This window comes from Anomaloglossus baeobatrachus, chromosome 3 (genome assembly GCF_048569485.1).
Source record: "Anomaloglossus baeobatrachus isolate aAnoBae1 chromosome 3, aAnoBae1.hap1, whole genome shotgun sequence".
In the NCBI taxonomy this organism is placed as follows: Eukaryota; Metazoa; Chordata; class Amphibia; order Anura; family Aromobatidae; genus Anomaloglossus; species Anomaloglossus baeobatrachus.
The window spans coordinates 633319603-633332763 of record NC_134355.1 but is presented as its reverse complement, the minus strand read 5'-3'; the positions used below and the strand labels follow the sequence as shown (position 1 = coordinate 633332763).

General features: G+C 48.5%; 1 protein-coding gene across 2 annotated transcripts in view; it reads left to right on the top strand.

Annotated features, from left to right (window-relative positions):
• The first annotated feature begins 210 nt into the window (after positions 1-210).
• Positions 211-13161, top strand: part of CYRIA (CYFIP related Rac1 interactor A) — a 139520-nt gene continuing 126569 nt past the window's right edge. For both annotated transcript variants that reach the window (XM_075341126.1, XM_075341128.1), the window contains exon 1: positions 211-317. The gene's annotated coding sequence lies outside the window, so the exon portion shown is untranslated. The remainder of the gene's footprint in view (positions 318-13161) is intronic.

Below are 13161 nucleotides of genomic sequence, written 5' to 3'. Positions count from 1 at the left end.
TGCTCCCGCTTCTCCCCTCCCCCCGGTGACAGCGCTAAGGTCTGTATCTCCTAACAACACGAACGCTGCTGCCATGGCAGCACAGCTGCTTCCTGCAGCAACCAATCTCCCTAGCAACCTGTGACGCAGCCTTAGCCACACCTCCTTTGCGGCGCCTGCGCAATCCAAGGCAACGCCTCTTATCGCGCAGTTGAGAGGAGGGGGTGTCTTTTAACATCACTGCGCATGCGTAGCTTCCTCCGCTCATACCAGCGGCAGCCGCAGCGAGGAGAGGAGAAGAGAAGAGGAGAAGAGAGAGAGAGCGCTGCGCCTGAGCTGTGAGTAACCGAACGTGTGTGTATGGCAACCGCTGCACCGTATCCCTCCGCCTGCTGATTATGTCTCCTTCCGCTCACCGGTTGCTGGAGAAAATGAGCCGGGAATGGCGAGCGCATCTTCAGTGCGGCCACTGCTGCACCCGCCCACACAGTGCTGGGAGGCTGCTCCCGGCACCCTGAGGGTTAATTCTGAGCACCCTGCCATGTCCATGAGGTGGGCACACACCCACAGCCGCCATACCCGCACTATATTACCCTGATGCTCTACCCAATGCAGCCAGCCCTGGGCACGGGCTCGCCCTGCTGTATGGTGGCATTGTGCCCACTCTGCAGGTATCTGATGGCATGTTACCCCGAGGCGCCCATCCCCCCGAGGTGCCCTATTTATCATCCCCCCCCCCCAGGTGCCCCTTATCCACTGAGGCGCCCGTCCCCCCTCTTTTGAAATGTGCATCTCCACCCCCTCTGCTGAGGTGCCAGTCCCCCCCTCGAGATGGTCTTATCTCCCCTGAGGTGACCTATTTCTCCCCGCTCCCCCCGAGGCGCCCGTATTCCACCTTCCTGAGGCGCCTGAAGTGTCCATACCACCCCTTCCCCCGAGGTGCCTGTATCCCTCCTCCCTTGAAGCGTCTGTACCACCCCCTGCCCCCTAGGTGCCTGTGTCCCCCGAGGTGCCCATATCCCCTGAGGTGCCCGTAAACCCCAAGGCACCCCTTACCATCCTTTCCCACTAGGTTCCCATATCCCCTGAGGTGCCCGTATCCCCCCCCTTCCTTGAAGCGCCTGTACCACCCCATGCCTCATAGGTGCCTTTATGCAACAAGGCGCCCCTTTCAACCCCCTTCCCCAAGGTGCCCGTATCCCCTGATGCGCCCCTTACTACCCCCTTCCCTGAGGTGCCCGTATTCCCCATGGCGCCCCCCCCCTTTCCACAGAGTTTCCTGCATCCCCTGAGGCGCCTCTTGCCAGCCCTTCCCTTTAGGTGCCCATATCCCTCAAGGCGCCTGTACCACCCCCTCTCCCCTAGGTGCCTGTATCCTCTGAGGTGCCCCTTACCACCCCCTAAGTGCCCGTACCATCCCCTTCCCCGAGGTGCGCATATCTCCCAAGGTGCCTCTTACTACCCCCTCCCCCTAGGTGCCCATATTCCTCGAGGTGCCTGTACCTTCCTGAGGCACTTGTACCCCCCCCCCCCCAGGCGCCCGTTGTTAAATGCAGAGTTAAAGCTTTTCTGTACTATATAAACAAAGCAAAAGTAAAAAAATGCTTCAGATCTGCACCGAAAACAGCAAAATAAATGAATTGCTGTAATCTGAGACGCGGTTACGTATTTTGATGTCGTCAGCGGCAGGAGACGTGGATTTACGCTTTTTACGAGCGTGGCCTTGCTGTAGGTTTTGTGGCTTTCATTTTTTTTTTTTTTTGCATTGGATTCTCCATAGAGGGGGGAAAAAAGCATAAGAAAAATCCGTTAGGCCGTCCATATTGGATTGGTGGGAATCTGGCGGGATCATTCAGACACATTATTCCCCTTGCGGTCTCTACTCATTCTAGCCTCCACATGGCCGTGTATTGTTGAGGCTTTATGTGACGCGTTTCGCGCTCCTGCTGTGATGTCTTTGATGCCTGGTACTTGTGGTGCGGGTTATGGCGGTGCGGTCCAGGTCACTAGGAGTCGGTGTCTGTTTGCAGCGCTACCGGCCTCGGATGGCAGCTTGCACAGACTGTCATGATCCTGGGAACAGCGACTGATGAGAATGAAAGCTCATTACTAAGTGCAAGTGTTTACGTCTTTACTTTAGTCCATCACCTTTAAGAAACTAGTGAGCAACTTTAAGGAGCAGTTGAGGTTGGCGAGATAGTAACTGATATGAGTCGCCTGTCCTGGATGATGATGGCCGAGGTCGCTGCCGTGCCCCATGTCATGCCCTCTCCGGAGCTGTCCGGGGTCTCCCATCGGTGCAGGTCTTTGCTGTTGTTTTATGTGTAGCCTGAGGGCCTGTGTTTTAATCCTGACATTAACATCAGGATCAGCCATCGGTCTCGTTCCACCGCTGGAGATGAGAACTGTTCATATTTAATGTATGGATTTCGCTGTGTATTTCACCTTTTAGAAAGTCCTCAATTTTCGCCAGAATGTTCATCAGTCTCTTAGCCCCACGTTCAATCACTTTGCGTGGTCTGTAGAAATGTACGTCTTCTGTCATCACTGTATGACCTGCTTGTTATTCCCGAAATATAAAGCATCTGACTGCTACTGTCCCACTCCTTACACCCTCAGAGATCAATCCAGTGTGGTGCTCTGGAGCCCCATGTGTAATGCAGCAGCGGTGTGCAGACTAATCCTCCGCTCCATTCATTGTCTATTAGACTACTGGAAATAGCGGAGCGCTGTACTCCAGGGGCAGCAGTTTTACAATCTCATACCAAGGTGATTCTGCAAAGTTCAGATTTTGGGTAGCAAATTACAGGGGGTCCTAGTAGTCGGACCACTAGCAATCAATAAATTATCTCCTATACAATGGCATAACCCTTAAACATGCAAACAACCCCCTAGCCATGTGCTCTATAAGGGGCGTATGGACATCGTAAAAGGCGTCTTCGGCGCAGAACTGTACTAGTAGACTGAAGCCGGCAACGTATTATTGGGTTGGTGGTGCATCTTCGCGGGCCGGCCGAGGGGCTCTTCGCGGGCCGGCCGAGGGGCTCTTCGCGGGCCGGCCGAGGGGCTCTTCGCGGGCCGGCCGAGGGGCTCTTCGCGGGCCGGCCGAGGGGCTCTTCCCAAACTGTTTACTATGGGTAAAGTTTTACTGATTTTTAAATTACCCCTTCTATATGGGTCATCTCTTATGGATTGACCCTTTTTGACTGTAAGCCTACTGGACTTAAGGTGAATCAAGGACAACGTCTCCAAGGAAGACCAGTGGTTTCCCATGTACACGTGTGCTTGGCTCAGCGAGCGGACAAGCTGCTATCAGACCTCTCTAGTAGTGACGTATCTCCTTTTAGACTAGAAGGATCAGGCCTGTTAAAATCCAGCATGTCCAATCTTTCTTTCACACCCCCCCACATCTGCAGTCGAAGGACAGTCGGGACAACTTGGGACCACAATTGATGGTGTACTGGTCCTACCAAAATCCTTAATGTTTGTTAAATGTGTATGAGTGGCCTAATCCGCGGTAAATGCTGACACCTGCTGCTATCTGTGCTTTTCCTGCAGTGTGCCGGCTGCGCGCTAACGCTAGGGTCTGGCGTGACCGCCGGCTGGGGACTGGGGGTTACACTCGGTCCGTATGTAGAAATGTTCCTAGAGATTCATCTATGGAGGCGCACAGCAGACTCATCACACAGATACCTGACAATAGGGGGAATCAGTGATGTGATCCCTGGTAGATTCCAGCAGTCAGACTTTCCATGCATTTCAGTTTTCATGAACAATTCCTCTAATTTTCCTTTGCGCCAGTTTTTATACATCTCTCATTAATTGGATGAAATTAATCATTTTAATACTTTGTGACCCCAAAATATATCTTGTGACTAAAGAGCTTGCACTCACTTGATACTGTGTACAATGATTTTGGCACTTGGAAAGTCCAGCAGTCACTTACAGCGTCTACATCATTAATATTAATCCTCATCATTGATCTTTAGAATAAGTAGTACAAGGAGACTGGAAATGTCCGGAAAATCAATAGATACAGATTTGCTTTGTAATAATCATGCAGAGCGCACAGGTAGTGCGGCCTCTTACTGTCCTGTGTGCAGTGGACTCCCGTCCTGGTACATGTACAGTGCCGGCCAAAAGTATTGGCACCCCTGCAATTATGTCAGAGAATACTCCTTTTCTTCCTGAAAATGATTGCAATCACACATTCTTTGGTATTATTATCTTCATTTGTTTTGCTTGCAATGAAAAAACACAAAAGAATGAAACAAAAATCAAATCATTGATCATTTTACACAAAACTCCAAATATAGGCCAGACAAAAGTATTGGCACCCTTAGCCTAATACTTGGTTGCACAACCTTTAGCCAAAATATCTGCGAACAACCGCTTCCGGTAACCATCAGTGAGTTTCTTATAATGCTCTGCTGGAATTTTAGACCATTCTTCTTTGGCAAACTGCTCCAGGTCCCTGAGGTTTGAAGGGTGCCTTCTCCGAACTGCCATTTTGAGATCTCTCCACAGGTGTTCTATGGGGTTCAGGTCTGGACTCATTGCTGGCCACTTTAGTAGTCTCCAGTGCTTTCTATCAAACCATTTTCTAGTGATTTTTGAAGTGTGTTTTGGATTATTGTCCTGCTGGAAGACCCATGACCTCTGAGGGAGACCCAGCTTTCTCACACTGGGCCCTACATTATGCTTCAAAATTTGTTGGTAGTCTTCAGACTTCATAATGCCATGCACACGGTCAAGCAGTCCAGTGCCAGAGGCAGCAAAGCAACCCCAAAGCATCAGGGACCTCCGCCATGTTTGACTGTAGGGACCGTGTTCTTTTCTTTGAATGCCTCTTTTTTTCCTGTAAACTCTATGTTGATGGCTTTTCCCAAAAAGCTCTACTTTTGTCTCATCTGACCAGAGAACATTCTTCCAAAACGTTTTAGGCTTTCTCAGGTAAGTTTGGCAAACTCCAGCCTGGCTTTTTTATGTCTCGGGGTAAGAAGTGGGGTCTTCCTGGGTATCCTACCATACAGTCCCTTTTCATTCAGACGCCGACGGATAGTACGGGTTGACACTGTTGTACCCTCGGACTGCAGGGCAGCTTGAACTTGTTTGGATGTTAGTCGAGGTTCTTTATCCACCATCCGCACAATCTTGTGTTGAAATCTCTCGTCAATTTTTCTTTTCCTTCCACATCTAGGGAGGTTAGCCACAGCGCCATGGGCTTTAAACTTCTTGATAACATTGCGCACCGTAGACACAGGAACTTTCAGGTCTTTGGAGATGGACTTGTAGCCTTGAGATTGCTCATGCTTCCTCACAATGTGGATTCTGAAGTCCTCAGACAGTTCTTTGGTCTTCTTTCTTTTCTCCATGCTCAATGTGGTACACACAAGGACACAGGACAGAGGTTGAGTCAACTTTAATCCATGTCAACGGGCTGCAAGTGTGATTTAGTTATTGCCAACACCTGTTAGGTGCCACAGGTAAGTTACAGGCGCTGTTAATTACACAAATTACAGAAGCATCACAGGATTTTTCAAACAGTGCCAATACTTTTGTCCACCCCCTTTTTTATGTTTCGTGTGGAATTATATCCAATTTGGCTTCATGATAATTTTTTTTTTCATTGAAGACAAATTAAATGAAGATAATAATACTAAAGAATTTGTGATTGCAATCATTTTCAAGAAGAAAAGGAGTATTATCTGACAGAATTGCAGGGGTGCCAATACTTTTGGCCAGCACTGAAGTGCTGCCTCTCTCTGTTCTATGTGCAGTGGGTGCCCGTCCTGGGACGTGTAGTGCGGCCGTTAACTACCTTGTGTGCTGGATTCCGTCAGATATTTGTTTTGCAGACCTGGATAATGGCCGCTCTGGTGACAGCAGATGGTGGGAGGCTGGAAACCCTCTTCACTCATTCAGTCTTTAGCATCCATTGTGTCGGGGGTCACTCGGGGGGGCAGTCCCCATTATCTGTGGATTAGTCGGTGCTGGAGGAATACACTGCGGCTTGTAGTGCATCTGCTGTGACTGGAGAGCGGAGACGTGCCTGTTATGGGGTTGGGGGGTTTCCTAATGATATTTGCATCTGATTTGGGGGCGATTAATGTGTGGGGTCGTCCTCTTAGGCTACTTTCACACATCCGGTTTGAGCCCTGCGGCTCAATCCGGCTGTGAAAACTATGCAACGGATGTGGTGAAAACACCGCATCCTTTGCTTAAGTTTTTACATGCGGCCGGTCCGTTTTTTTCCGGTTGCGGCATGCTACTGAGCATGCGCAGTGGAAAATACCGCATGCGGCGACCGGATGCGTTTTTTTCCGCATCGCGCCGCATCCGGCCTCCATAGGGATGCATTGAAAAATGCGCCGCAGCGGCCGGATGCGGCGCGATGCGGTGTTTTTTGCCGGAGCAAAAAACGTTGCAGGGAACGTTCGATCCGGCCGCCGCATCGGCTACATCTGCTGCATGCGGCAAAAACTGGACCGAACGCAAGCCCCTGCGGCACAATGCGGCACTAATGTAAGTCAATGCAAAAAAAAACGCAATCGGCGTTACAAAAGCCGGTTGCGGTTTTTCTGCAGAACGCCGTATTGTGCCGCAGAGCAAAAATCCGGATGTGTGAAAGTACCCTTACCTGGAAGCGTCTCTAATGCTATTTTCTTTTGTGTGCCCCTTCTTTTAGTCAGTCACTTCTGTGCTCCGCTGACCTCCAGGGAACCAATTATTCTTTTTTGTTGCAATTTCGGAAAATTGCAGCAAAAAGTGAAACTTGTGAATTCTCCATAAGAGCAGTCGTCTTCCTATAGGACCCTGCACTGACGAGAGCTCTGCACAGCGGCATGGTAGGATAAAACTTCTTTCCCTGCAAAAATTCAGAGTAATGATGTTTGGGTCGGAGGGGGCGCGTTCTGATTATACATGAATTGTGCCGATCCATCCCCCTCCTCACATCGGAATGGTTGTCCATCTGTCAGTGCAGGAAAACATTAGGTCAGCTGTCTGGGGCTGTGGATCATGTCTCCTACTAAATAATCAATTCGCTCTAGACGAGGCCGGACGAGGGATTTCAGCCCTTTTGTGTTCCAGGCTTGCAAATTTTTAGTTCACAATTTTTTTATTTTTTTTTTACTTGTCCAAAGGATTCAGTGATAAGCTGTAATGGAATTGCTGCCGGCCGGATCCTTGTCGTGCGTGACTGCCCCTCTGTGCATGGTATTGGGGGATATTCTGGGGTCTCCTCTTAATGCCGTGTACACAGGTAATGTCAATGTGTCAGAAGACTGTATTGGGGAAAGGTGCTCCCAGAACAAAGAGGTAATAGGGTTAAAGGGGGGCTGATCGGTGAATTGAGACATCTTCATCTCTGAGTAAATAAAGCTTATTGCTTAGCTTTCCTTCTGATATGCTGCATGTTTCAGTTGAAGATTTTTGCTTGCTGTCAGTGAATGGAAGCATTCTCCGTCCAGGTCTGGTATCCCTCCATCCATCTGCTGCCTGCACCCAACAGTGAGCACATGAGCCTATGGTAAGATTGTGGACCTTGCTTTATCGATTGCTGAGGTGTTAGGCTGCTTTCACACATCCGGTTTTAGCTGTGCGGCACAATCTGGCGCTTTGCAGAAAAAACGCAACCGTTTTTTTTTTTTGTTTTTTTTTTCGCCGGTTGCGTTTTATTTGCATAGACTTACATTAGTGCCGTATTGTGCCGCATGGGCTTGCGTTCCGTCCAGTTTTTGCTGCATGCGGCAGATTTAGCCGATGTGGCGGCCTGATGGAACGTTGCCTGGCACGTTTTTTGTCTGGCAAAAAAAACGCACCGCATCCGGACGATGCGGCGCGATTTGCAATGCATGCCTGTGGACGCCTCATGCGGCGTCCTGCGGCAAACACCGCATCCGGCCGCCGCATGCGTTTTTTTCCCACTGCGCGTGCTCAGTAGCCTGCCGCAAGCGGCAAAAAACAGACGGGCGGCATATAAAAGACTTATGCAAAGGATGCGGTTTTGTCGCCGCATCCGTTGCATAGGTTTTAGAGCCGGATTGGCCGCCTCTGCTAAAACTGGAGGTGTGAAAGCAGCCTTACCTGACAATTTGTGCCTTTATTCGCCCCTGCAGGAGGGCAGCATGCAAGATTGCAGCTTGTGAATGCAGCCTTATAGTTTACCAGTGTGCATGTACAGCTCCAGCTTTACACATTACTGCACTAGTCTATGGACATATTTTGAATCTCTCTACTTTTTTGCCTATATGTAGGGGGAAAAAAACCCCCTTTCCTGAAAGATGATGCACTGCAAGCTGCTCAATGCTTTTCAGTGTGCATCCTGACACCAGAGCTACCGGTTGGCTCAGTCTTAAAGGGAACCTGTTACCACATTTGGTGACTATAAGCTGCAGCCACCACCAGTGGGCTCTTATATACAGCATTCTAACATGCTGTATATAAGAGCTCAGGCCGCTGTGTAGAACGTAAACAACACTTTATAATGCCTAAACGGTTGGTGCACAGCAGATGGGTCAGATGGGCGTCTCCGTTCGGGTTCGGCTCCTCCTCCTTCTGACGCTAATGTGGATGATGCGTCCGACGTCAACCACAATAGCCAGCATTGAGGTCCCGCGCATGCGCACTACAATACTTTTATCTGCCCTGCTCAGGACAGATCAAAGTGCACCTGCGCAGGACCTCAATGCCGGTGAGAGTGTATGACATAGGACGCATCACGCACCCCGGCTTCAAAAGAGGGAGGACAAAGATGGCCGAAAGAGGAGGCGCTGGTACCGTAGAACAGACGCCCATCCGACTAGTCTGCACCGCCCCTCAGGTGAGTATTATAAAGTGATTATTACGCTTTACACAGCGGCCTGGGCTCTTATATACAGCATGCTACACTGGTGGTGGCCACAGCTTATAGGCTCCAAATCTGGTGACAGGTTCCCTTTAAACCCTTTCCTGTCTTTAGGCAAAACAAAGCTCAATGTTGAATTGATCTGATATAAGAACTAAGCTTAGGACATATTAATATCGTGGTCATTAAACATGTCTCCATGTAAGCCATAGATTAGCTGTTCAGTAGCCTGATAAGACAGGTCCACCGCACGCTGGTGCAGAGAACACTCGATATTTCAATTTAAGTAAAATACGTTCTTGACCGCACATCTGCATTGTCCCTTGTAAAATGTGCGGCATTTCACCTGAATGAACATTTCACCCCATTGTTGGGTGATCGGCGGCCTATGCAGATAGTCTAGATACATGTGTTCCCGATTATCTGCCACACGTGCCACCCTTGGATTCAACTGCAAAAATGTGTTCTTTAAAGGGGTTGTCCACTACAGCGTTAAAACTAAAAGGTTGCAGATACTCTTCCCCCACCCCCTTGCCTTTGCCAGTCTCCTCTTTTCTTCTTTTGGTGCTATTGATTGGCTTCACTTTTCTTTTTTTGGCTTGTGCAGATGTGATGGCTGCAGCTGATCAGTAGCAGTAACTGGCTGCAGCGGTCATGTTGCTTCCACTCCCATCTCCTACTGAAAAATATTCAAGCGTGGAGACAGGCAAGCAGAAGAGCTGCAGGGGTCTGATAGAAGAGTATCCCACTTCTGTTTTACACCCCCATGGGCCCATTTTCTATATAATGGACTGGTCTACACTTGCTGCTTTTAGGTTCAAAATCCCCTTATGTGTAGCTGGAACACTGTGGTCACCTATCTATAACAGGCAGATATGGGTAGGATCCATCGCTGGACCGCTGCTGAGTGCTGGGATAAGGGACTCTGATCTCGGCCACAAAAACGCGCTCCTAGTGGGCTGAATGGACAAGTGGCCTGTACGTGCGCTCTGACACTGCATTACAGTGTGCGACACTTGGCGATCTTCAGTGTCACAGCCGTCATCTCCTGCAATGCATAATCCTGGATGTGGGGACTCGATGTGTTTTCACGTGTATAATCCTTTCAGTCCTCGTCATCGCACAATAGTTTTGAAGTGTTTAGTGTTTCAAGAATTTTTATGCTTTCTTTTAGTGACATTTGTCATTTTTTTGTAAAATTTGCTTCTTCCTCTGCTGTTATTTTAACCCCTGTATAAGTTCCTGAGAACACAGGAAACCAAAACTGTGTAGGGTTTTATTCTTTCTTGCGCTTGGGTATGGGTTTTCTATTTCACTCTACACTTTGACGTAACCTCTCTGTGGCCATTTACACCTAAACAACTTCATGTAAAAACCTTGCGAAACACTTTGGGTTCCCATTCATAAAGCACTTTTCTTTCTCCCAAATTTTTGTATAAAACTGCTCCAAATTCTGACCTTTGAAGCTGTTCTGATGTTATTGTTTGCTGCTGTTGTTTTATTATTTAATAATAATAACAATAACAATACTAATAATAATATTATTTCTCTCTATTGCCAGGTCCGGCAATCTTCTTTTTTTTTTTTTTTTTTATAATATAGAGATAGAGAGATATTTATATGTATGTATGTGTGTGTGCATATGTATGTATATAATATATATATATATATATATATATATTACTCTTTCTCCTTGACTAGCTGCTTCCATCTCTGTTCTGACTCTTGGCCTCTGTGCAGGTTGAGTGGAGGTTATGATGATCACCTGGCTTAGCGGATTGTGATACGTGAAGCGATCCCCTCCGCACGTAACCATGTGCTCTCTTACGCTCAGGTCCTGCCGGCGGCTGCACAGTTTGATGCTTCCCAGACCTATAATCAGTACAATTACCTTCATATTGTTGTACGTGGCAGGCTCCGGTTGACTTTGCAGATTGCATTTCTCATACTGCTCTGACCAGCCATTGTGCACTAGTGTTTTGTTTTTTATTTATTGTACTATGACCCTTTTCAGTACTTTTTGATTGGTAGGTGTTTAGATTTTGAGACGTACAGATAACTAAATCTAAGGGGGCTGAAGAGCTCAACGTTCTTTTATTTTTAAAGCCCTATTCATTTTTATGGTGCTGTAGTTGAAAAGGGGATACATATAAATTACAGTGAACAAACTAATAATGACAGATTGATGCAGAGAGGAGAGGGCCCTGCCTTTTGGGTTTACATTCTCCAGGATAATTGAGAAGGAGACAGTAGGTTGGCGGCTCTGGTGGTGGTAGTGGTGAGGTGGCGGCTCTGGTGGTGGTAGTGGTGAGGTGGCGGCTCTGGTGGTGGTAGTGGCGAGGTGGCGGCTCTGGTGGTGGTAGTGGCGAGGTGGCGGCTCTGGTGGTGGTGGTGGTGAGGTGGCGGTTCTGGTGGTGGTGGTGAGGTGGCGGCTCTGGTGGTGGTAGTGGTGAGGTGGTGGTAGTGGTGAGGTGGTGGTAGTGGTGAGGTGGCGGCTCTGGTGGTGGTAGTGGTGAGATGGCGGCAGGGTCATTGCAGGCTGTAAGCTTCCTTGAAGTGATGGCTTTTCAAGTTCCACTTGAACATTTTGAATCTGGTGGAAAATTAGACGTGTTGGGGCACAAACCTCCAGAGGACAGTGGATTCTTAGGCTATGTGTCCACGGTAGAATGTACCTGCGGATTTTTCTGCCTGAAAATCCGCGATTTGCCGCGGATTTTGATGCGGATTTTTTTTTTTTTTTCCCCCATTCAAAACCAAAAATTCGCACCAAATCTGCACCAAACAATTGACATGCTGCAGATTTTTCCGGATCAAAATCCGCGGCAAATCCGCAGCGGAAAAATCCGCAGCATGGACACAGCATTTCCAAAATGCCATTGAAATGGCTTGGAAGTGCCGCTGCTGCAGATTTTCGGGAAATCCGCGGCAAAATCCGCGGTAAATCCGCAGCGTGGGCACATAGCCTTAAGGCCCATTTACACACAACGGTATCGCTAACAATGTCGTCTGGGTCCGAGCGAGTGTTAATGATCAAAAATACTCACGTAATCGTTGATCGTTGACACGTCGTTCATTTTCAAAATCTCATTGCTCGTTGTGGACGCAGGTTGTTCGTCGTTCCAGAGGCAGCACACACCGCTACATGTGACACCTCAGGAACGACTTAACTGCTTACCTGCGTCCTCCGGCAACGAGGTGGGCGTGTTGTTAATGCGGCTGGTCTCCGCCCCTCCGCTTCTATTGGTCGGCCGCTGTGTGACGTCGCTGTGACTGCGCACGAACCTCCCCCTTAACAGAGGTTGTTCGCCAGCCACAGCGACATCGCTAGGCAGGTATGTGTGACGGGGACTAACGATATTATGTGCCACCGGGAGCGATTTGCCCGTGACGCACAAATGACAGGGGCGGGTGCTTTCACGAGCAACATCGCTAGCGATGTCGCTGCATGTAAAGCAGCCTTTAGGCTTGGAGGTGATTGGGGGAAAAACAAACAGTGTGAAGAAGAGGAGGAAGTCTTGGGTGGACCGGAGACTACTTGTATGAAGATACTGGGAGATTAGGAGACATGGGGGAGACAGATTATGGACAGCTTTGTAGGTCAATGTTAGTAGATTGAACTAAATATTTTGGGGAATTGGGAGCCAATAAAAGTATTTGCAGAGGAGGAGTGCGGTGGATAAGTCATGGACTCGAGAGGTACAAGACAGTGGGGAGGCCACAGAGGAGTATATTGCAGTAGTCCTGGCCGGAGATGTTGAGTTGGAGGTTGTAAGAGCTTGGATGTGTTTTTGAAGGACAAGGTAAAGTCAGGAGTTACTCCGAGGCAGCAGATTTCCGGTACAAGTGTAGAATGGTGTAAATTATTGTGATTGATAGATCTGGTAGGAATGTCAAGTGGGATGGCGGAAAGATGAGTTCAGTTTTGTCCACATTGAGATTTAGGAAACGTGATGACAAGGAGGAGGATATGGTTAATACACTCTGGGATTCTGCAGAAAACAGAGTCATCAGCGTATAGACTGCACTGGAAGCTATGGGACTTTTGTCAGTTGTCCCAATCCAAAGGTATAGCTGGAGAAGAGTAGAGGTCCCAAGACGACAAGGGGGCAAGATGAGGCGGAAGTATTGGAGTGGGAAACAATAAAATGTGCGTTTTACTGAGTTATGAGGAGATCCAGGAGAGGGCAAGGCCTTTGAGGGAAGAGAGGATCTGTAGTTGGGTTAATTGGTTGACTGTCAAAAACAGAGGACATTTGTTAGTAATTTTGGTCAGGGCGGTTTCGGTGGAGTTTTGGGGATCGAAGCCAGATTATTGGTGGAATGAGAGGTGA